The 25,679-nt window shown below is 44.6% G+C and overlaps 1 protein-coding gene across 5 annotated transcripts in view; it reads left to right on the forward strand.

Annotated features, from left to right (window-relative positions):
* The first annotated feature begins 7,291 nt into the window (after nt 1-7,291).
* Nucleotides 7,292-25,679, forward strand: part of TLN2 (talin 2) — a 421,428-nt gene continuing 403,040 nt past the window's right edge. For 4 of the 5 annotated variants that reach the window (XM_032342743.1, XM_032342747.1, XM_032342748.1 and 1 more), the window contains exon 1: nt 7,293-7,464. The gene's annotated coding sequence lies outside the window, so the exon portion shown is untranslated. Of the gene's footprint in view, nt 7,465-25,679 lie in introns of all 5 variants that reach the window. The other variant, XM_032342750.1, reaches the window with a different exon arrangement.

A 25,679-nucleotide genomic window follows, 5' to 3' on the forward strand; every position in this document is an offset into this window, starting at 1 on the left:
CAAAATGGTAGGGTTTAACACCAATTTACTAATGCTTTTTTATTTTAGGCATAAAAAGAAGGAGCCTCAGGATGGCCAATTCTTTTATTTTGACAGTCTTTCTGACTCATTAAGAAATCTATTTAGCTGTGCCAAGTTCCATGGGTAATGAAGAAAGATTTTCGTCAGTCAGTAGTGTGACTGAAACCCAGTGAAGGCAGAAAGTTGATGTGTTGGGCACTCCGTATTTAGGTAGTATAGTATTAAGGGTCATTAAACAAAAATTAGGATGTCATGGAGTGGAATAGGAAAGTTAAGTGATATTAAAATACCACTTAAAAAAATAAAAAAACCCACTTTATTCCACTGATTACATAAAGAGTCGTATTCTTCCAGAGTAGCCTGTAGTTCCGAGCCACACACGAATACATTAAAAAAGATAAAAACCCTTTAATTTCATAGGAGACCAAAATGATCTTTTTGCAAATAATCTTTCTAATATTAGGGAAGATGTTATTCCCTTGTTTCTATTTTAACTTTGGGTGGAAAAATTAAGCTGAGTTGGTGCTGGAGGTTTTCGTTTTAATTTTATTCAAACTGCATTTGGGCAAATATTTAAAGAATAGTCTTAAGTGCTGATGCATTAAAAATCATCTGAATGGATATTTCCTTCTTTTTCCATCTCTTCCAATTCCCTTCCAACTTATTTACCTTTTGTATGGCCCTGCACTGTGCCAACTTTACCCTCTTTGTAAGTGTGGTTCTGACTATGCTGAAAAATTTGGGTTTATCAATATAAAAATAGAATAATGTGATAATGCCAAAAGTCTGACAAATCTCAATGGAATCACCTTTAGAGGTAAAGTGAGGACAATAAATCTTCCTAACCTGAAGGAAAGAGATCCAGGAGATGGACCTGGAAGGAAGTAAAAGTATATTCAAAACAGTGACACAAGTAATGTATAAGCCAGTTCACGAGAACTTCTGCTTTGCAGACTTCTGCTTCACAGTTCACCATAAGATTTTCGCTGGGTACTAGGTAATACCACTCTGATGTCCTAAGACAACTGCTTTAGGCTGCTCTGGGCAACAGAATGTAAGACTATAGGACCACACAGCTATTCCTCTGTGCCTAGGATGGTCACGTCAGGAAAAAACATCGTGTGTGTGTGTGTGTGTGTGTGTTTTCTAAACTTCTGGAGCTTTATCTCTGAGGATCATGACCTGAGGAAAGACCTTAAAGACCTCTAATCAAGAGAATCAGTTTGAATATCTGGTGTGCCCTCTCTCATCTTTCCAACCCTCCTGAAAGCCAAGGGTTGTATTTTATTAAGTTGGATTGTGCACAGCTGGGAAGAAGAGTGCTTTGGTCATAATGAGTCCTGGCACTAATTCAATGAATATCTTGTAAATTGATTTAAAGAAATAAGCAAGTAACAATTGTGCTGGATATATTTATCTTTGACGTAGATAAAAGTCATGGCTTAGCTCTCTGAAGTTACATTAAAATTATCTAAATAATTTCTACATACACTTACAATATTTCAATTTATCACTTTCAATTCTGTAATAAAAAGTTAATGATTTAGATACATTTAAATCATCTTATTTGTTTAAAACAGATCTATTCCATCTGTGGTAGATTTAGAATGATGTTTCCTACATGATAATAAATACATTATATTTTTTAAATATATTTTTTAAAGATTTTATTTGAGAGAGAGAGAGAGACAGAGGGAACACAAGAACGGGGAGTGGGAGAGGGAGAATCACGCCTCCCGCTGAGCAGGGAGCCTGATGTGGGGCTTGATCCCAGACCCTGGGATCATGACCAGAGCTGAAGGCAGACACTTAACAACTGAGCCACCCAGGTGCCCCTAAATACATTATTTTTATCCAAAAAAATTTTTTTTAAGTAAACTACACCAAAGTGGGGGTTGAACTCACCACCTCAAGATCAAGAGTCCCATGCTCTACTGACTGAGCCAGCCAGGTATCCCAGTACATTATTTTTAAATTAAAGTTGGTCTGGGGGCACCTGGGTGGCTCAGTGGGTTAAAGCCTCTGCCTTCGGCTTGGGTCATGGTCTCAGAGTCCTGGGATCGAGCCCCGCGTCGGGCTCTCTGCTCAGCGGGGAGCCTGCTTCCCTTCCTCTCTCTCTCTGCCTGCCTGTCTGCCTACTTGTGATCTCTGTCAAATAAATAAATAAAATCTTAAAAATAAATAAATTAATTAAAGTTGGTCTGATACTTAAACCAAATATTTAAAAAGTGTCCAGAGACAAGGAAACCAATTTTATCCAACATGTTTCAGTGATAGAGGGGCAATTTGTTATGATCACAGATTAAAAATTTTTTTAATCTAAAAGTCTTTCTAGGGGTGCCTGGTTGGCTCTGTCAGTTAAGTGTCAGCCTTCAGCTCAGGTCATGATCTCAGGGATTGAGCCTCACATTGGGCTCTCTGCTCAGCGGGGAATCTGCCTCTCCCTCTTACTCTCCCTCTACACCTCTCTCTCTCTCTCAAATAAATAAATACAATCTTAAAAAAAGAGAAGTCTTTTTATAATACCTTGATATTGTACACTTCATGAAAACATGTTTATATTTTTTAAAATCCCAAATGAACAAAGAGACCTAAAAGATACATATTTAATGAAAAACTTTGACGATCCACAATAAAAATATTGTTAACCACAGTATAAACCCAAACATGTTTTCTCCAATCTATGAGCAATCAAGCAAAAGAGAAACATCCTGTCTCACATATTGTTTATATTTTATTTAAAGATAAATCCAGTTTAGCATAATAATAATTATTGATATTTTTCTAGATACCATGTTTCTTAAGGGACATTTTAAAAGATTTATTATTATTATTATTATTTATTTGACAGAGAGAGATCACAAGTAGGCGGGGTGGGGAGGGAAGCAGGTTCCCTGCTGACCAGAGAGCCCGATGCAGGGCTCCATCCCAGGACCTTGAGATCATGACTTGAGCCGAAGGCAGAGGCTTAACCCACTGAGCCACTCAGGTGCCCCATTAGGAGACATTTTTTAAAAAAAATATCTATCTCTCCATTCCAGAAAGAGAAAGAGTGAGAGCTGGGGGGGTGGTGTGGAGAGAGAGAGAGAGAGAATCACTAAGCAGACTCCCTGCTGAATGCAGAACCCATCCCACACCCCCAAGACCACAACCCCTGCTGAAACCAAGAGTCAGATGCTCAACCAACTGTGCTACCCAGGCGACCCTCCATCGACATTTAAAGAACCATCCATCATGTGTTCATGTGTTCTATACATCATAGGAAAAGAAAAATTATTATCAAGCGTGTCCTGTGATGGGTACAATAATAACAATAGTTTCCTGAGTCTATATATGCAATTTTATCTTTTAAAAAAGACATTTGGGAGGAGCCTGGGTGGCTCAGTCAGTTAAACATCGGTCTTTGGCTCCGGTCATGATCCCGTGGTCCTGGGATCGAGCCCTGCAATGGGCTCCCTGCTCAGTGTGTAGTTTGCTTCTCCCTCTCCCTCCTCTCCCCGCAATAAACAAAATCTTTAAAAAAATTTGGAAAAAAGAAAAAAGGGGAAAAAGGAAAAAAGGAAGAAAAAGAAAATTTTAAAAAGAAGAAAAAAGAGAGAGAGAGAAAGGACATTTGAATCTGCATCTATCACACCATCCTGAATAGTGAGGAATGAGGTGAGGCCCCATGCTTACAGATAGGTAAAAAACTAAAATATATTAATTCTTGCAAAGTGTCAAACATCTGCCTCTCAAATAAAATGAAAGTAACTTTATTGACTAAATGCTATATTGAAACTGAGATAATATTCCCTGTATTATTATTGGGTAATATTCTATCCTAGAACTCATAATAAAAAAAGAGATGGAGAGATTTCTTTAAACCTAAAGATGTCAAATGAGAATAGAAGCCTGAGTATCTTGTTTTCATCTCTGGTTCTGAGTCATAGGCAATTTTTAGAAAATGTGGTTCCCACATTCACTTTGCTCCTGAGAATGGATACAAAAATTTTGGAAAAAAAAAAAAAAAAGTCATGAACTATTGATACATGTATCAAGAATGCCCTAGAAGATATCTTAACCTAGCACAAATTTTGAACTTATAAACAAAAATGGAATATAATATTTAGTGGAATACCTTTTACCTCTTCAATATGGACACAGTTGGGTGTGCTCAGGTAAACACGCATGCAGATAGGTGGTCAAGAGGTTAAGGTAAATAGCACAATGAGAGGAGGGGAGGATTTCTTAGCATTTGGCTCTGTAGCACCAGGCAACGTCTGGTTTGGTATTTGCAGCTCTAGCTTGTGGGAAAAAATGGATTTTAGTTCCAGATATATTTGTAAGTCACTTGGAAGCTATCTCTTTGATTTACTTCCCCAAATGCTGCATTCTTTATTCACAGAAAATGAGTATTTTTTCAGTTCCTAATTACCTGCTTGGAAGGAAGTGAGACAATATGAAGACTTGGTTAAGTTGTATAGATGGAATGAATTTTACCTCAGGTCCTCAATACTCTATGATAACTGCCACCATGTTTTCCCCTGCTGGGTGGAGACAAAGTCCAAGAATGTGAACTTGTTAAAAGTAGTTTTTGTCTGGTGAACTATGATCACTGTGACTGGTATAGAGAGAGATTACTAGTAGCTGACTCTAAATTTAGACATAATAGTCCTGGGTCACCTAGGTGGTTTAGTCGTTAAGCGTCTGCCTTCGGCTCAGCTCATGATCCCAGGGTCCTGGGATTGAGCTCCGCATCAGGCTCCCTGCTCAGCGGGAAGCCTGCTTCTCCCTCTTCTACTCCCCTGCTTGTGTTTCTTCTCTCACCGTCTCTCTCTCTCTGTCAAATAAATAAAGAAAAGTCTTAAAAAAAAAAAAAAGGAAAGAATGGTCTTTTCATTTCTAGGGGCAGAGTCTCAATTTCAAAGCACTTACTCTAGGTTACTGGTAAAATCAATTTTACTTCTACTGGGAACTTGTTGAAAAACACAATGCTAGGCAACAGAATGGTTAGGGTTGGTTTTTCTAAAGAAATAGTAAATGGCTTTGAGGCCATAAGATAGGCTAGAGAAAATGACAAACTATAAAAATAAGTGAAGCGTACAAAGTCAGTTGGTTAGAAGCCTGGGCAAAAGCAAAGAATTCTGGGATAGTTGTTCTTTCTCACTGGGGAAAGGGGTTTCAGGGCTCTGAGAGAGCCACAGAATAGTACTAACTGGATTAGTAATGATGGATATTCAGACCTGAACCTCACTGCTTGAAATGTCTTAGGATTTGGCTGTTATTTTGAAGAGTAAGATTACTGAGTTAAACCAGGGTTATGACTCTACAAGGTCGTAGCATCCCAGGATTATGCTGACAGTCTAATAGCAGAGATAACTTTTCAAACATCTTAGGAACTAGCCATGTAGGCAGTGAGCAAACATGCTATTTTCATGAAATGAGTATTCATTGAGTACCCACTATGAGCCAGGCCCTCTTTGAGGCACAGAGATTCAGGTAAAATCTTTTCTTGACCGAGCTTATCTCCTAGTATTAAACGGCATCTCATGGGCAGGCAGTGCAAGAGCCGATGCTTTGAGAAGGAGGAATTAAGTCATGGAAAAAATTTAAATCTAGGTTGGGGGAAGAAAACTGATTTTGAGATGCTTGATGGGAAGCCATTGGGCCCTATGAACCGAGGACTGAGTGGACTGGAAAAATTACATTAGTTGCAACCAATTTTTCTCTGTTTTGATGAGCTTCTTATACAAACCCGGCATTTGAACTATAAAAAGCTGTTGCTTTTTGTCAGTGAACCAAGCGACAATTTAGATGGCATTAACTCAATGAGCTTATTACTAATCTCTTACAGGAATCAATGAAGATTTACTTTGTAACCATCCCCTAAGTGACTTGCTATTACCATCAGTTATCCTGTTAGACCGGTGACTGTTTAAAAAGGTGTGAACAGACACATTTTACCTGCGTAATTAGAAAGTCTGGGCTCTGCAACTTTTAGGACTTGATCTCAAGTTGCCAATTCATTGGCTCAGATTGTGCTTTTTGATTTTAAAGTTTGTTCCCCGCAATAAGTTACAAAGCTGTACCCTGATGATACACAATACACTCATTCTCTGTGGTTATAATAAAATCAAGTTATCGGCCCAGACAAAAACATGCCATTGTTCTTACAGGATGTCCAGTCTTATCCGATGTCCCAATAGACTTCTAAATGATAGTTTCACTTTACAAAATCAACCACTCTCCAGTTCATAGCAGCAGCAGTTTCATGCTCTGAAACACTTTGAAGTTGCTGTAGTTGCATTTATGCCTAATTGAAGAGACGCGCTACCTACCTATTTCTTGGGAAGAGGGGTCTATCCCAGTTATTCTGTATTGGGCTGGGAAAAAAAAAAAAAGAGAGGTCTTGTCTTAAAAAAAAAAAATTTTTTTTTAAACTACAAAAGTGATGTTCCTGACAGAAAAATCAGAAATGAGAACTACGCAGGAAAAATCACCCACATTTCCACCAATCACTGAGAGATCAAGTTATCATCTGTCCACTGTTTTCCTGTTCTGTCTTTCAACCTCTCTCCATTCATCATAGTTTAAGAAAATGAGATCATATGGTATACAGTATTTTGTGATTTGTCTCCCCGCCCCCTTAATAACCATCATGTTGTTTCATGTCATCCTACATTTCCTAATGACTGTGTATATGTAACAGGCATATATCTGACTTTATTCAAGGGCATAGTAGGCAATAGAATAAAGAATTTCCTTATTAATAGCGTGCTCCCGCTGCCCCTTCTCTACAGCCATTCTCAAAAACCGTAAGTGACCTCTGACCACCAATTTCAGTGTCGCATGAGCAACACGTGCAGAGAAGGTCAGCCGGCTACCGGCTCCCGCCGACGGCGTCAGGGCAGGACCCCACAGCAGGCCACTCTCCTCTCGTCGGAACCACGCAGCTCGCTCCAGGGTGGCCAGTGGTCCGCGGGGAGAGCTCTGCGGTCCCAGGGGCCCCGTTCCATAGACGCCGTGTCCCCTCTTCTCCCTCTCTAATCTCACTCACAGCTGAGCCCGAGTTCGGGGAAGCCGGGGTCACTGTGCGCCCCCTTATCCCCACGACAGCGTGGCCGTCGTAGCGCCTCGCGTCGCGGACCCTCCCAGCAGCAGGCCGCGGGATAGAGACCCCGAAGGGGCCCTTGCTGGCCCAAGCCGGGTGCCGCACGGCGCCGCTGCTGGACTAGAGCCGCGCGGGGCCGCGCCGTCCCCGAGTGATGACGCGCTTCCTGCCCTCCCGGCGCTCGCGGGCCGTGCGCTCGCGCTCGCCCTCGGCTCTTGTTCCGCGCCCGGAGCCAGCGGCGGCGGCAGCGGCTGAGGCGGCTGCGGGAGCGGAGCGGTCGCCGGGCGCGCGGGGGGACGCCAGCTGCACTCCCGGGCAGGCGCTCTGCAATGAGACAGTAAATGCATCCCCCGGTAAGACGCACGGCTCACTCGGGTTTTCCTCTTCCTCCAGCTGCATGCACGTTGCATGAATTTCTCGTGTCTTTTCCCTCCCCTTTACAGAAGGAAAATGTGGGTGGTTTTTTCCTCCCTTTTGCATCTCGTGAGTGATGCCAATGCAGAAAAAAACCTGCAAAGCTCCCAGATTTGATGTCCTAGGAGGGCTTTTTGCAAAAATAAATAAATAAATAAAAATAAAATAAATTTAATGCACCTGTCTATTGCACATGTATGTTTCACTGCACTCGACCTGGGCGCAGCGGTTTGCAAACAGGCTGGCAGCCGGCGCCTGAGAACGGATTCCTGGCCGCGGGCAGCCAGTCCCCTCCGGGGCTCCCGCTGGGTTTCCGGTAACTGGGCTTTGAAAAGCGGCCCCGCCTGCATGGAGTGTCCCCTCGGCCCGGGCCGAGCCCCCGCGCCAGGAGAGTTGGCGCGGGCGGACCGGCTTCATTCCAGCACTGGCCGCCCCGACTCCAGAGCCACTTTGCAAACAAGTCTCCGGCCGAGGCTCGAGGCAAAGACAGCCCGCCGACGCGGAGCTCGTCCAGTACCGGACTCCCAGACCTGCCGATTCTACGACTCCCCTTGGCAGTCTCGCCACCAGCGAAACTGCTGGCTGCTAAGGGACCTGGGCAGCGCCCGCCCGAGTGCGAGAGCAGGATTTGGATTTAGTGCCGCTGGCCTCGCACTGGACGAGCGGCGCCCTTTCCTTCTTTGGCCCCGCAAGCTACAGTTTCGCGCTCATTGGGAGCCGGGGGGTCCTGGGGACTGGGCATTTCGGGATTCCCTGAGGGGACCGAGGAACGACGTTCGAGGGCGCCATATTTTCAGTGGGTCTTGGCTGCGGAGGGAAGGGGCGTACAGTTTCTGCGGTCCCGGGGACAGTGCGGCGCCCCCGCAGGAGAGGCCGTAGGGGTTTTCGCCGGGAAAGTTTGCGCGCGGAGGCAGGCGCGGAGGCGGCGGCACAGAGCGCGCACGGAGGCTGTTCCCGCAGGGACGCGCGGGCTGCAGCGCGTCGCCAGGCCGGCCCGGCCCGGGTGGAGGGCCCAGAGCCTCCGTCAGGGGCTGCGCGCCCGCCTCCCCCCGCTCCCTGTCCCGCTGAGACACGGCGTGCGGGCTCCGAGGCGCAGGGAACACGCCCCTCTCCCCAGCAGCCGCGGCCGCCCGGGCGCTCCGCCCGAGCCGTGCGCTTGGCGGCGTCCCCCGGCCGGGCGCCTGGTGCGGAGCGTGCTCCCGGCGCAGGGCTTCGCCTGGGCGCTCCGCACGGCGCGGGAGCTCTGTCGCTGCGGGAGAGGAGGGGAGCCGACTGGCGGTCCGGTGCGAGGGCCTGGCCTGCGGTCGCCCCGGGGCCGAAGAACGGCCGGAGCCTCCCCAAGCCTCCTTGACTGCGGTGGCGACAGCAGCAGCGCCCGCGGCTGCGTGCTCGGCTTTCGCAGCGATGCCAGCTCTTGGAGGCGAGATGGGGGGTGGGGGGCGTTTCCAGAAGTTGGGGCTTCAGGTGACGCGTGGGGGAAACTTGAATTTGTGCCGTCCGTGAAGAGTCGAGATGATTGGGGGAAAGAGAGTTGTTTCAGAATCCCTGCGTCTCGTGGTGAAAACGAACCTCCGGTTATTAACAGAAGATGAGAGAAGCGGGAGCTGAGGTGTTTGGTGTTGTCCAAGACACAAAGAGGAGGGTAGGGATGACGTCCCGAGAAATGGGGCCCCAGATGCACATAAATTACAAGCACGCTGGTGCTCCACTGCATACTTTGGCTTTGATAGTACCTGGGTGTGCTGTGCTGTGGCATTCGTCAGGTTGCGCGCTACCCTCCTCCCTCCTCCAGAGCCTGGAGTTGGCGACTTCTCAGGAGTGGGGCCATGGGCATTCTTTTCTTTTGAAATACAGTAGATTGTGATCGCTCCTTTGTGAAGGGGCAGAGGAAGGGCGTGTTTGCTGACCTACAATCAGCTGAATGCAGAAACATGCCAGCATTTCTCTTTGGCGTCTTATTGAAACGATGCCATAGTATTGAGGTCATGTCAGCACTTTGGGGTTTCATCATTGGAGAGTCTTCAAGAGATCACAGAAAAAGGCAGAGGAGTGTGAAGCTTTCATCTGGGATGCGCCCTGTGATGTCGGGGGTTAGGCTGGTCCTTTGCTAGTCCACTTCATTAAGTGCCTCCAGTGTGGTTGTCAGCCATTGCGTTTCCAAGATTTATCTTCTGGTTACTAATTTGGGAGATCTATGAAAACACTGTGTAGGGGTGGTGGATGTGGCCAGTGGCCTTGAGGGTTACCTGCATGAATGCTCGCTCTTCCCTTCCTTCCTTTTCTCTTTCTTTCAGCCCTGGAATTGTGGAAAACACCCAGAGCCCAAGATACATTTATCTAAAATCAGCATAGCTGATTTAGGAGAGAATCAAATCATTTGCAGAAAACCATCTACTTTGTAAAGTTCCTAGTCTTAGTCCCGGTACCTTGAATCACAAAGAGACCAGGCTCTTCAGATTGGGGAAGTCACTGATTTTTCTCTGCCTTTGTACCCACTCAGGTTATCAAGGAGATACAAAACAGTTTTAATTAAAGTGTCCTTTTTGACACTGATGTTGTGGTTCTTCCTCCAAATGGAAAGCATATTTAAAACTGTTAAATGAGTTACTGGGGATACGCTTTACAGGCTTAGGCTTATAGGTGTGTCTTGAATTAGCTTACTGCTAAACCTCCTAGTTTAGGGTTTTTCAAACCGAACACTGTTTCTTTCCTAGAGTATTTTGACTGAAACTGAAAGTCAAGTTTTACAAAGAGGTGTGTGTGTGTGTGTGTGTGTGCGCACGCGTGTGTAAATGTTGGGGGGGAGATGGAGATCTCTAGTCCAGTTTCTGTGTTTTGTACCTCAAAATTATACCTATTCCCTTCACCCCCATGCATCAATCCTAGCAGATTATTAGTTCCCAAGAACAGTTAAAGGTGGTTACAGATGGTGAACAATCCAAGTTTTTACCAACTATGGTCAGGAAAAAAAAATCTGCACATCTAGAAATGCATTTATTCATTTTAGCATTATGTTTTGTAACTACATATATGTCACATACTGTGTTCATGTGCTAAATGGTAATACAATACAAATTAAATTTTTAAAAATTTTCTTAATAAAGCTGAAATAAAAAATTAAAGAAAAGTTGCAAATCCTTCAATCCTCATTCCCAAATTTACTTTCATATTTATCAGATTCTTAGGCCTCTCCTAACAAAATGTTATAAATTGTGCTTTGTTGTCTCTTGCCTGATTCATATTATAACTTTGTAACTTGATCAAAGTTCCTGGATTTTTGTTGTTGTTAAGAGGATTTTATAACTACAAAAGGTTAGAAAACGCCTGTGGGTTTTGGAGCTTTGCCTGTCCATTTACGGGGCTGTGTGATGTGTGTGTTGTGGTGTGTGTGTTGTGTTATATGTGCACATGTCCAAACACTTGGGACAGTGTCAGGAACTTGTGATCTGTAACATTATTGATTCAGAACTTTTGAGTCATAATGTTTTCTTGGAGTTTTGGGTGGTGTTTGGCCAGTATAGGAAGTATTTAAAAAAGAGTTAAATAATTCAAAGTTATTTTTATTGGGTACAAAAAACATTTTAAAGACAAGAAGGAAAACGTAATAAGCAGGGCCAAAATTTCAGCTTAACTTACCCAACTGGTGCCTTTTTAATTACAGTCCTTTCCCCCAGAACTTCTTAATCCTATTACTTTTATATTTAATAAGGAGACTAGTTAAAACATAAGCCAAACAGAACTATTACAAATAATGGGGATAAATGGTGGGTTTAACCAGATGTTTTGCCTAAAGTTAAATGAGTTAAGGAATCTGAACTCTGTTGAACTCCCCCTGTAGGCCTCCTTCACAGGCCCCCTCCTCAATAAGTGGGGGATTTTAAAAGGCAAAAAGTCTTGGAGGGAGTGGAGGCAAAAAAACAAAAAAGAAACAAAATGCTTAAGGTAGGCTTCTCCCGTCCATTACCATCCTAACAACCCTTGGCTCAGTAGCAGGTGCCATTTGAATGACAGCTGGTAGACAAGGCTGGGTACAAAGTGCTTTGGTTGTGAGAGCCTTTCTTTACCCAGAACTGTGAATTAAGACTGGGCTCATTTGCCACCCATTTCACAGTGGATTTTCAGAGTCAATGCCAAGAACAGTGGTCAGTGTTTCTCTTAACCAATGATTTAATTTTAGCCAGAGTGATGCTGTTCTGAATTTGTAGGAAAAGAAATGAATATTTGTATTTCCTTTTTACTCTGTTAATTCCAATCTTAGCAAACAAAATTCTCGAAGTCTCCCTATCCACTTACTTAGCATTTGTTTTGAGGGCTTATGAGGCACTTCATGCTAGGACAGCCCCTGCCCTAACCTCACATGCTGACTTCCTAGGGGATGATACTCATTTGTACTTTACATAGCTAATAGATGCAGAAAACCATCTACTTTGGGGTGGGGGAAAATGAGTGTGTGATTAAATAGATTTAAAGGACAACATCGTAGAAAGATGAACAGAGGGGCGTCTTGGTGCCTCAGTGGGTTAAAGCCTCTGTCTTCAGCTCAGGTCATGATCTTAGGGTTCTGGGATTGAGCTCTGCATCAGGCTCTCTGCTCAGCAGGGAGCCTGCTTCCCCCTCTCTCTCCACCTGCCTTTCTGCCTACTTGTGATCTCTCTGTCAAATAAATAAATAAAATCTTTAAAAAAAAAAAAAAGAAAAATGAACAGAGGATATGAACAGTGTTCCCAGAAGCAGAGATGTAAATGGTCAGTAAACATGTGAAAAGATTTTTAACCTCCACAGTGGTCAGGGAAACGCACATTTAAAACAGTTACTACCTTTTCTGTCCATCCAGTTGACCCACTTTTTAAAAAATTGGTGGCATCTTCTGTTAGATGTATTGGGGGGCAACTCACAGACTCTCACGGGAGTATGAATTGTTGTAAGATTTAGGGAAAGCAGACAATTTCTCTGTAAGTTTGGAACCTGCTTCCATATGCACTAGCAATCCCATATTTAGAGTCCTGTCTTATAGGAGGAAAATCATCAGGATGCAAGGACCTGTGCATGAAGATGTTCATTGTAGGGTTATTAAAGTAAATGAACAAGCAACTTGAAATGTCCCTCAGTAGGATGAATAATATAGTGTTTATTTTGGATTTTGTAAGGGATATCCATGATGTTTTAAATGGAAGTAAAATCAAGTTACAGAGTATCATATGTAGTATGATCCTATTTCTTATTTAAAAAAGAAGTCCTATTCGTATAACCTGGGAGAATGATGTGTAAGGACACACAAAACTTGAGACTGTTTAAAATTGTCAGCGGGAACAGGGGGTGATTAACTTGGTCCATATACACCTTGATGGGTTTACTTGCTCAAACACAAAAGCTTTTCTATGGAAGCACTTGAAAATGGTATTTGGTTCATGAATATGAAACTTGTTTGGGACCATTTTGGAAACAAAAGATGAGCAGTATCTCAGCTGCTTTTTCTGATGCCTTCTGCAACAATCTTTTATCTCTTTGGAAACTTTCATTCAATTATCTCCTGACATCCTGAGATTTCCCACTTTTAAGTCAGTGCCTTCATTGTCAAGGATGGCTTCAGGAAAAGCTGTTTACCTCTACTATCCACCCTCCCCCCTCCCCAGCCCCGGGGAGAGTAGTGAGATTAAGAGACAAGAAAGCTCTGAGGATATGTGCTATGGTGAGTGCCGTAAAGTGTGTAAGCCTGATAATTCACAGACCTGTACCCCTGGGGCAAATAATACATTATATGTTAATAAAAAAATAAGTAAGTAAATAAATAAAATGGGGGTGGAATCTCTTAGTGGGGTGCCTGGGTGGCTCAGTCAGTTAAGTATCTGCCTGGGCTCTGGTCATGACCCATGGTCCTGGGATTGAGCGCTGTATTGTTGGGCTCCCTGTTCAGCAGGGACTTGCTTCTCCCTCTCCTTCTGTCCCTCCCCACCATTCATGAATGCGGTATCTTTCTATCTCTCTCTCAAACAAAACAAATAAATAAATAAAATCTTAAAAAAAGAAAAAGCTCTTGGCAAGCACTCTCCTTTTCCTTGACTTTCTCTGATCCCAGCTGAGTGAAGGTCTGGCCAATGGCAGTGTCCTCAGGTAGCAGCAGTGTATCCTAAAGCTTGGTTTTCCTATCTGAGGCTCAGAAAGCCTGTTTAATGGCTGTGCTGGCATTTGAACTCAGGTCTCCTTCATGACTCTTAGCTTCCTGACTGCTCCACCTGAATCATTTATAATCTTGCCTCTTAGTGTGATTTTGAAACTTGATGGGATTTATGAATTCTTAGCGGTTACCGCTAAAATCAAACTTTGTAAAGTAGTGGCAACTCCATCTACGTTTTAAGAAGTCCATCTTCTGGGGAGCATTTGGGTGGCTCAGTTGGTTAAGTGTCTGCCTTTAGCTCAGGTCATGGTCCCACGGTCCTGGCGCGGAGCATGCTCCCCCCCCCCCCCCCCCCCCCCCGCTCCTGCTCTCTATAGTCATCTCGGTCTCTGTCTCTCTCTCAAATAAATGAATAAATAAAATCTTAAAAAAGAAAGAAAGAAAGAGGTGACCTTTTGTGACCCTATGAGTTCAGGTGGGAGGCTCAGAATCTCAACCCACTGCAAGCCAGGGCTCTGCTGCACAATTTAAAAATCTTGGTTTAGGTACACCAGTGGTTCCCCAGCTAAAATGCATCAGAATCACCTGCAGGGCTTGTTAAAAGCCAGATTGTCCAGGTTTTCAGACTCGGTGAGTCTTGGGTGGGGTTTAGTGATTTGCATTTATAATAAGCTCCCCAGTGATGCTGATCTTGCTGGTCATGGACCATACTTTGAGAACTGCTGGTTTAGAGAACACCAGCTTCCCGATTTGCAGATCTTGTGCTCCTGTCTAGCCAGTGCTCTACCCTGTCCTGGATGAAAGTTAGAATGCCAATCGAGGCAAGCTAACTCAGTTATACCAATTTTATCAAGCAGGGAGAAATCAGTATTTGTGTTATTTTATTTAATTGTTGTCTGCCTCTGTTGTATGTGTTTGGGGTTTAGTGATGGATAAATGGATGGATGTTTACTCCACAGTAGAAGTCAGAGTTCATGAGTATTGTTTTAAATATTTGGTAATGGATTCTCATGAGAGAGTGGAGAGGACTGCTAGGGATTGTTTGGTTTTGGTTTTGGTCTTTCAACATGCATGCATAGCAAGATTTGAAGTCATTGATTTCTTTTAATAAAAAGTTGCTACATGTGAAGGGCATTGTGAAGAAAATGGTGACCAGATGATGTTGCTTAAATTGTATTGTAATCTGGTCATTAGTGCTTTTTTTTTTTTTGGAGGAAATTAAGTGCCGTAGCCATTAATTTCAACAAGTGTTTATTTCACTGCCTCCAGAGGGGACAAATTTCTAACAGTGCTTATCAGTGGCATGTGTGTGCTTGGCTGTCCCCAGGGACCCTCATTTGTGTGTATGTCCTTAGAGGCTCAGATGACCCCAAGCTTAAGAGAAGTTTCCCTGAAAGGCTCCCCTCCCCACTGATACCCTGATTCTAAAATTCTTTAGCAGATAAACATTTGTTCTATTTTTAGCCACATAATTTTAGTGCTTTTTATTTTCTAATGATTTCACATATAAGTTATAAGCAAAGCAAAATTGGTCGTGGGGTGTATAAAAAAATGGAATGTTCATGAAGGAGATCTTGCTTCAGTTTGTAGGATGAATCTCTTTTGTAGGGTTCTCCCCGATGACAACTCATTGGGATCACCTATGGATTCTGATGCATTGGTTTGGGTGTGGCCTTGGCACTGGTGGGTAAGTTTTCCATGTAATTCTGATAAGTAGCCAAGGTATAGAGCTTCGATTTACAGTCCTCTGCCTCATGTTGCCTCATATTTGAAGATTCTGTTGATCTGGACCATAGTCCCTCCTCCCTTCAATAACTACTTCTTCTTCTTCTTTTTTTTTTAATATATATTTTGCACGAACGGAACAAACCAAATGAATTTTTCTGGCTGGTGGTGTTATAAATATTTAAAATTTCTTAAAAATACTTTTGGGTATTTTCCAAATTTTCTTCATATTTAGTGTATGTTTCTTTTATAATCAGAAAACGCTTTCATAAAAATCTTGCTAGTGGCTGGCTTTGGGTTTATCAGCTATGTATAAGAATTTATATTTCTCTGTAATGATCAAATATCAAAACAGTAACATCTCCCTATATATAGCGATGAATGCAGTGTGCTTCGTTTTCTGTAATCCTTAGCTTGCTTCTGTTTGCTCAGATATTTTGGGATTATAGATTTTGTTTATTTCACCATTTTATATTATATACCTTGATTTACAGGAAAGCCTTAGAACTGAATTTTGTAAGCATGTTTAAGAACATTTTTCCTGCTTAATTATGCTTTATTAATTTTCCTGATAATCATAATTTTTAAAGATTTTTATTTATTTTTGTGACAGAGAGTGAGCGTGCACATGAGCACAGCAGGGAAAGGCCGAGGGAGAGGGAAAAGCAGACTCTGCCATAAGCAAGGAGCCCAATGTGGGGCTTGAACCCAGCACCTCATGAGCTGAGTGGAAGGCAGATGCTTAACTTACTGAGCCACCAGGTGCCCCCTGATAATCAGAATTTTTAAACAGTGAGTCGTATGGTGCCATCAACATTTTTGGTGACTTGAAATCTATATAGATTGACCATTCAAAAGTCCCTTGGCCGCCTCTCTTTGTTATCTTTTCCTCTACCCTGCTTCTGCCATCCCTCCCGTAGTTATTTCTAGACAGGGTATTTGGCACTGTCTAGAGACATTTCTGTGGGTCTCACTTGGAGGAAGGGGTGCTACTGGAATTTTATGGGGGATGGTGCTAAACATCTTTCAATGCATAGGACAGCTCCCACAACAAGGAATTATCTGGCCTAGAATGTCAGCCATGCCAGCATCGAGAAGCCCTGCCATGGTGTCCTTGTTCTTTAAACACCAGTCCACAGACAATAGCAATTTGATGTGATGACCCAGTATGAACACACACACACACACACACACACACACACACACACACAACTGAAACCAGTTTCCCCAAACATTATTTACCCTTACTAGGTATAATGTATTCTTAGACTTTTTAAATTTGTTCAATTAAAAAAGAATGCTCCTTATGACTCCCTATACTGATTTTCCTGTCCAGTAGCCCTTCTTTTGAAAAACACAGTTGTGGACCTTGACATTATCAGTACCTGCACCTCCAGCAAAATCTTGACAAGCATTCCAGTGTGACCCTCAGCTTTTCTCTTTCATCTTTTTCCCTCTCGTACTCAGTTCCACCTAGGCGACACCCTGCAAGGGCCTCTGACCTGGTGACCCTTCTACGTTTCATTGACCATCATCCCACTCGTCTCCTCTGACCTCCCCTGCCCCCAAGCTCAGGTGCTCGCATACACCCTCAACTCCCTTGACCCTTTCTCCCTTCATCTAACTTTCTTGGGAAAACCCCACCCTCTGCCTACCTACCTTGCTCCTGCCTGAGGCAGAGGAACCCGGCTAGAGAAAACAAATAGACGTCTATATTATCTCTTTTGATTTATGACCACAGATCTCAAGGGGAACTTTTGGCACAGTGGGGTAAACTATGTTTCTGTCTTCACCCCACTTTCCGCTGATAACCTGGCTTATTTCAGGGAGAAAAAAAAAGGCAATTAGGAATGAGTTGCATCATCTTCCTTCCTATTAAGATCTGCTATCCTATCTCCAGCTCTAGCTGAGCAACATTGTATCCAGAGAGCCTTGTAACCACATGTGCATTGGAGCCTGTTCTCTTTTGGCTGCAAAACTTTCACTCATGCATGTATGCCCTTTCCTTTCTGCGTGATCACTTTTCCTTCTCTGATGGATAATCCTCCAAGAGAGAGATACTGTAGTATCCCTCATATTAAGGGAAAAAAGCAGCATCCGCAGCACAGTCTTGACCCCATCCCTGAGTCAACTCTTCTTCCATTCCTCTCCCCTCCCTAATAGTAAACCTTTCTGAAAGAATTGCCATACGCCCTGCCCCATTTCCTCCCTGCTCCTTCTGTCTTGAACCCACTTCAGTTTGGCTTTTGCCCACCCCTTCACTGAACCCACATGTCGTCAGGATCCAGTGCTATCCAGTGGCCAGCTCTTCTCTGTCACCTTCTGCAGCCTCTCAGCCGCGGTTAGCCAGCTGATTGCCCTCTGGGACACTTTCTTCACCTGGCTTCCATTCCACCATTCTCCTCCGGTTCTCCTACACCCTGGGTGCTCCGCCTCCTTCCAGCTCTCCTGCTGGATCTCCTCATCCGCCCTGCTCCTAAGGTTGGGGGTGCTCTCTCACCCTTCATTCCGTTTGCCAGTTGCCTCCAGTGTCTCCTCTGCAGAGGTCTCCCTGGCACCCTCTAGCCCCTGCTCTCAAACCTCTTCCTTTTTTGAGTTCATATCTTTTATCATTCCCTGATACGTGATTCATTTATTGTCTACCCCCCTGGCACTGGGATAGAAGCTCATGAGGGAACCATCTGGTACCGCATCCCCAAGTGTCTAGAGCAATGGCTGGCACATAGGAGTTCACAGAAATTTTTAATGAGTCATTGATGAAGAAAACTTTCTGATTACAGAGATTAGCCTTAGATGAGGAAATGGAAGTCTTCCCCAGGTTTGAGCTAAAGAAGAGAGTATAGATGTGGAAAAGCAGGGTCTCATGGGGTCAGTGCATTTTAGATCAAGTGGTAAGCATTAGAGGTTCAAGTGAATGAAGGAAGCCCTTCCTTGCTAACTCCTTGTTGAGTGATAGAAGGCGCCTGCGAAGGATAGTGAGCTGCAGACACATGGTTGCCCCTCTCATTTTTATCTCGGAAGGAGGGGCACTTAAGCCATCCTCTGGGTAGCTGGTGTCACTGGGTGGAAGACAGCAAATTCACTTGTCTGAAGTGTTTATCATTGACCTCGATGTTCTGGTGGGTTGTTTGGTTTATCACTCATCCCCACAGTGCACTTGACTGCATGGAGAGATGTCTCCTCTGTGTCCTGCTGCATTTGAGCCCATGCAGAAGGAGCCTGTGGATGGATGGCCACGTTCCCTGATTCCCTCAGTGCTGCTCTCTCAAACACCCAGCTTAGGGAATCCCAGGGCTTCGTGTGTTTAAATGACAACCCCTGTCTTCTCTGTTTGCATTGCTGTAAGACCACCCATAATTACTTGACTGGGGGGTGTAGGACCCAGTTTGATGTAAGTGAAGGTATCTCCTGAGTGTGGCCCGAGGTTATGCATGGCAGATCTTCCCAGAGGTGTGTGGATTATTCCTGGGTTTGAGAGATTACATCAGGGCGCTTTAAGAGGCTTAATTTTCTCCTTGAAGGGCTTTCTATTGGGCTCGGCACCTGTCACTCCCAGGCCCTTCCCAGCAGGATTAAAGGGTAAGGTTTCAGCCAAGGGCAGCCTGAAGTGCAAGCTCAAAGCAGTTGGGTTTAGGGCACCCAAGAAGGAAGGGCAGATGTCTTCATAGGAGATCTTAGAGTGATTCCAGCAAAGTTAATTGTTTGAAAACCAGAGGTCGGAATGGTTCTAGGTCAGCCTCTCCCTTTGATAGGGAAGGAAACAGAGTCCAGAAGGATGAGATTTAGTGGTGCCCCTTGGCAAAGCTGGTACTGGAATCCAATTTTCCTGACCACCACCAGGTGCTTTTTCCTTTTCTTGGAATGTCTGGCGGGACCCTGACTTTAATTGAGGCTCTGGTTCTTGGCCCTGAGTGCGTCCAGATCACCGGAGAAGCTCTTAAAAATGCTGTTCCTTAGAGGGTGTAATGCCAAGTGAAGTAAGTCAGTCAGAGAAAAGCAAATACCATATGATTTCACTCAGATGCGGAATTTAAGAAACAAAACAGAGACCAAAGAAAGAGGCAAACAAAAAAACCCCACTCTTACCTCTAAAGAAAAGAGGTGGGTGGGGGGATGGGTGAACTAGGGGGTGGGGGTTAAGAGTAAGGAGTCATGGGGCGCCTGGGTGGCTCAGTGGGTTAAGCTCTGCCTTTGGCTCAGGTCATGATCCCCTCAGGGTCCTGGAATCCAGCCCCACAACAGGCTCTCTGCACAGCAGGGAGCCTCCTTCCCCACCCCCTACCTGCCTCTCTGCCTACTTGCGATCTCTCTCTCTGTCAAACAAATAAATAAAATCTTTTTTTTTTTAAAGATTTTATTTATTTGTTTGACAGACAGAGATCACAAGTAGGCAGAGAGGCAGGCAGAGAGAGAGAGAGGAGGAAGCAGGCTCCCTGCAGAGCAGAGAGCCCGATGCGGGGCTCGATCCCAGGACCCTGAGATCATGACCTGAGCTGAAGGCAGAGGCTTTAACCCACTGAGCCACCCAGGCGCCCCCTAAATAAATAAAATCTTAAAAAAAAAAAAAAAGAGTAAGGAGTCATGTATAGATTTGTTGAATCACTCTGTCATACACCTGAAACTGTTATTATGCTGTATGTCAGTTATCCTGGAATTAAATAAAAACCGCTATTCCTAAATCCCACCTGACTCATGGAATTGGAACCCCTGAGAGTGAGACCTGGGCACCTGTGGCTTTTAAAAATTACCCTAGGGAGGCTCCTAGGAGAGGTTGCCCAAGAAGGGTGTGTCAGAGGTAAAATCATCCCGTGGGCCTTGCACACTGCACAGATACCGCTCCTTTCTGGGGCAGGACAGCCACCCAACGGGCTCCATCTACTGCTTGCTCTCCCGCACCCTCTGTGTTTACTGGGTAAGACCTAGGGTCTTAATGCACATAAAAATGGCCTTTTATTTTCGTTGGGGGCATTTCCCCCATGTGTTTTGTCCTACTAATGGGGAGAAAGAAAGGTGCATTCAGTTTGAGAAAATCATCTGCTTGAGGGCCTTTGGGATCCTCTTTTTTTAAAAAAGTATTTTAGAATGTATTCTTTTCTAAGATTTTATTTATTTATTTGACAGTCAGAGAGATCACAAGTAGGCAGAGAGGCAGGCAGAGAGAGAGGAGGGAGCAGGCTCCCTGATGAGCAGAGAGTCCAACAAGGGGCTTGATTCCAGGACCCTGGGATCATGACCTGAGCTGAAGGCAGGGGCTTCAACCCACTGAGCCACCCAGGTGCCCCTTTTGGGGTCCTCTTGACTGGGATCCCCAGGCGTCTGAGTGCCGAGGGTGGTTCTCCAGCTCTCAGAGCAGCTGGTGCTGGGCGCGGACTGTGGGCGCCACTCTGACAGAAGGAAGAGGGGGCGTGAGTCGGCTGTGAAGGGACGGGTCGGGACAGTTTTATGAGGATGTTAAATCACTTGCTGGTTCTTGCTGGTAAACTGGCAGATGTTTTGGAGCTCTGATTTTTGTGAGGGTTGCTACAGGCTCAGGACTCCACCGCTGAGCCTGCACTGATGCCCCCCTCACCATCGCCCCCCTCCCACCGGAGCTGGCTCTCTCACTAACCTGATAAGTAGTTCACATGGAGCTTTAGGTATGTACTTGGTGAAGATATTAGAGCAAGCCCTGTGGAATCTGAGACGCGTCAGGGCCCGAGTTTCCTCCACAAAAGGAACAGCAGAAGGGCACTTTGTTCTTGAACTGGAAGCTGACAGATTGTTTGAGTTTGTTAGGGCTGCTGTAACATAGTACCACAGATCCGCCACTTATACAACAGAAATTTATGGTGGCGGTTCTGGAAACCAGAAGTCCGAGATCTGGGTTTTGGCAGGGTTGGTTTCTTCCCAGGGAAGAATGAAGCTCATCGGTGTGAGGCCTTGCTCCTTGGCTCATAGATGCCTGTCTTCTCCTCATGTGTGTCTGTTTCTGTGTCCACGTTTCTCCTTCTTATAAGGACGCCAGTCATAAAGGTCAAGGGCCCACCCTAATGACTTCATTTTAACTTGATCACCTCTGTAACAGGTCCTATTTCTAAATAAGGCCACATTTGGTGGTCCTGGGCAGTCAGGACTCCAACATTACCATTTTTGAGGGGACAGGAGTCTGTGCACATCACAGATTGTGAGACTGACCTATGTCTCAGAAGTTGAATCTGATGTGGAATGCTTCTTATTGAAGCTACCTTTTTAGGCAAGGGGGACCCTCATTGGTGATTATTGTGGGATTCTGCACCCGCCAGTTTTCCTCTCCTGCTTTTGGCGCTTGGCATTTCAGGAAGGCCTTGTATGTAGTGTGTTGCCACTGTAACAGCCTTGTGAGGTGGGTGTTGTTTCTACTTTGAGGAAGCTGAGGTCTTCCAAGGTTTACACACCAAATACTGGGTGAGTTTGACGTAAGCTCAGATTTTCTACTCTATAGCGTAGGTGTCTCCCGTAACATCTGGGATTCTCAAACCTTGCTATGTGTAAGAATCTTCTGGGAAGCTTGTTAAAATACAGGTTTAGGAGACCTTCGGAATACTACTGAATCAGAAGCTGAGGTTGCAACCAAGGAATCTGTATTTTTATTAATTTCCCCTGGAGATTTTGATGTGTTCCAAAATGTGAGAACAAGTGCACTCTACCATAGACCCAGTATTTTAGGGGGGAGTAACACAGCCACACCACCAAGTGCCCATTTGACTTGTCGGCTGGCTTTCATGGGAGGCCTTGGGAGGCATGGTGGAAAGGCAGACCTTGGAACCCGGAGGCGCTGAAAGCCCAAGGGGATGTCCCTTCATAATTACCCCTGCCACCATACTGATGGGTCTGGTGGGAGCTCTTTGGCTGTCTGGGCGGTGCTAATTGTCCGTTAGCTAGCAGGGAAATAAAGCTAGCTCAAACCTTCTGTGCTACGTATATACATTTTGCACCACAGAGGGGAAGGGGTGGGGTTAAGTTGAGAGGGTGTGGTTACAAACATTGCATCCTTTAGTAACAAAGCAAAGATAAAAACCCGCAGGAGGACAAGGCAAGAAGAAATTGTGATTATTAAGTATTTCTCGTTATAAAATGTATTTGCATTAACTAAAACATGCTGGAGCATGCACCATATGGAAGAATCACCTGGAGAAATTTAAAACATGATTCCTGGGCCCCAGCCCCAGAGATTTCTTTGTAATTCCGCGCTCCTGATCTGGGGAGCTCACTTGGAGCAGGCAGCCGCTCATTAATGAAAAATTGTCCCTGTGTGGTTTTATCTGCTGATATTACAATGACCAGCCTCTCTGCCCAGCGTGAACATTTCTAAGCCGTGGCCATTAGCCTACAGATTACAACCCATACTCAGGATCAATGTCCAAGTTCTGTTACCATCTTAACTTCATTGTAGTGTTTACATAACAAAACACGCGCTTGCTTAGCGAGGGCTACATCCCTTAGGATGTGGTCCTTAGCCGCCATGCTCAGTTATCTAGATTAAACACTATTGTTGCCTAGTCCTCAGAGATCCTCACTGGGTAGGTCCGTGTGGGGTCCAAGAATGTGGAGTTTTTGTAATCAGAAGATTCTTAGGTACGCTGAAGTTTTGAGTGCCACTGAGCTAAGGATTGGAAATCAGTTCTGCTTTTTACCAGCCTCATAGTAAAGTTATAAACACTGTTAGATTGATTTCATCGTTCCCATTTTCTGGCTAGGAATGCTGTCGCTTAGTCTCAAGTTACAAGGACCTAATTCTGCAGTGGAGTTGTATTTTGAATAGATTTTTAGAATTCTATTTAAATTATCACCTCCCTTTTTTACACAAGCTCACACCGTTCATTTTAAGATAAGTCTTAAAACAAAAGTTATGTTCTTTGTCCAGGTCAATTCCTTTGGAAGATTGATTGTATGTGAAACTTACAGATTTTTGGAGTTAATTCAAGGAGGCTTTGTGGTTTTAAACTGCTCAGTTAAGGATGACCTTTGGTAGAAGTATGTTTATGTTCTTGGGCTCTGTGTGCATATTAAAAAAAAAATTGGTAAATGTGAGGGGGAGGGTTGGGAGGAGGGAATTATTTTTATCAGTGAAGGAGATCCAATTGCTTGGACTAATATATCTTGGTAGTCGATGCTCCATGCCTAACAGATGTTTCTGCAAATTGATCCCCCAACCCCTGCACCCCTCCAGACAAGATTTTCAATTCTGTTATTCCTTCTGGCACAGTGGGGACTTTCACTTTTAGAAAAAGGAGCGAAAATTAATTTTGTTTCATTGGACTATCCATGCGACGTCACTTTACATAATGCATTCTTGAAAAGTTAGAAATAAACTATTTTTAAAACCACAGCAGGAACTGCGTGTGTTTGTTAAAATCAATAAAACTGCTCACCTAAAAAGGAGGACATTTACTGTGGTATTAGTGCTTCAGTAACCTGACTCAAAAAAATGTATCAGGGGAACTTGTCACACTAGCCATCCTTTTTGTGAATTAGTTTGCTAAGTAAAGCATCCTTTTGTGATGCAGATGATCCCCCTAGGACCTCTTTTGTTTCATACTTGTTTGAAAACCATTCTGTGTGCTTTATCTCTGTTGCTGTTCAGTGGGGTGGGAGGAGCGGATTGGCATGGGATGCCGAGGAATGGATTTGGCTTCTCATTCATTCCTCCAGATCATTTACTTTTCTTTCTTTCTTTTTTTAATATTTGATTTATTTATTTGACAGAGATCACAAGTAGGCAGAGGCAGGCAGAGAGAGAGAGAGAGAGAGAGAGAGAGAGGGAGGCAGGCTCCCTGCTGAGCAGAGAGCCCCACGTCGGGGTGGGGGGGTGGGGGGGCTGGATCCCAGGACCCTGGGATCATGACCTGAGCTGAAGGCAGAGGCTTAACCCACTGAGCCACCCAGGTGTCCCGAGATCGTTTTCTTCTTAGCTCCACATCCAGCGCCTGGTGGGAGTTCAGAGAGGTTTGGGGCATGAATTATACCATCATGTTGATGGAGAAACTGAGGTATAGAGAGAGGTCAAGTGGCATGTCCCCGTGTGAGAGCAAAGTGGCAGAAACAGGGGAAGAGTCCATCAGGCCTTCTGACTCCCTTTCCACCATCTTTTCTCCATCTTATCTCCATCTTTTCTCTATCTCTATCTTATGTCATATAAGTTGATATTTTATCAGTTGGGAGTCTTTTAAACTAGGGAACACCCGTAAGCTTGTTATGGTTTTGGAGGCAGCTTGTATCACCTTCATCAGGTTGGCAGCTATTTTTCTGAGTGTCTCTGAGGTCCATGGTTGGTACAGCCTGGAACAATAGACACCTGGGTGCTGTCCTGATGGAAAGCAGGACCCGGCAGGGTGCATGTCAGCAGGAGGCATTCAAACAAACCAGAACAGGGATGAGTATGGCAAAGGTCACATGTAAGAGCCTGTTACACAGTGGCCACCGCTGATTGTGTGACCTGAGGCAGGCCCACTCACCTCTGCAAGCCTTTGTGTCCTCAGTAAAACAGACAGATCAAGGATTTGGTGCAAGGATTCAGTGAGATAACAAACATCAGGCAAACTGGGCTTCTGGTCTAATGGATATTATCTGTAATTTGTTAAAGAGGGTGAGTAAATGGGTGTATATGCTCTTCCCCCTCTGCGATGGCCCTTAGAGACAACCTCAAGACAGGAGTTTGATGTGTTTATTTTTCTTTTTCTGTTTTGGATCATTTCACAACAATGGGGAGATGTGTTAGAGGGCCGGGCTGGTTGGTTTTGCGCATTGACTGATGTTGAGGTGGGAGCAGAGCTTTCTAGTCGGGGAGCCGAATTATGGTTTAGAGATATGTGGACGTAGTGGTACCCTCAGTCTTCCCTCAGCCCCTCGGGGGCTGCCAGAACTCAGGCCCTACAAAGATGGTCCTTTTCGTGGCACCCGGGTGGCTCAGTCACTAAGCATCTGCCTTCTGCTCCCGTCATGATTCCAGGGTCCTGGGAACGAGCCCCACATTGGGCTCCTGGGAGCCTGCTTCTCCCTCTCCCTCTCCCACTCCCCCTGCTGGTATTCCTTCTCTCACTGGGTCTCTCTCTCTCTGTCAAATAAATAAATAAAATCTTTAAAAACAAAACCAAAAAAGGATGGTCCTTTTCTACAAGTACCAGGACTCGGGAAAATTTGGGAGAGCTGTCAGTTCTCTCAGTGTGTCTACAGGGACCCCCAGAAGCAGGAGCTAGGTTTAGACTTTAAGGAACCTTAGCTGGAGAGAACAACAGATAGGAAGCGAGGGCTTCCAGAGGCTGTGAGAGATGCAGATGAGTTAGACCGGGCTTCCCC

The sequence above is a fragment of the Mustela erminea genome, chromosome 5, assembly GCF_009829155.1.
Source record: "Mustela erminea isolate mMusErm1 chromosome 5, mMusErm1.Pri, whole genome shotgun sequence".
Lineage (NCBI taxonomy): Eukaryota > Metazoa > Chordata > Mammalia > Carnivora > Mustelidae > Mustela > Mustela erminea.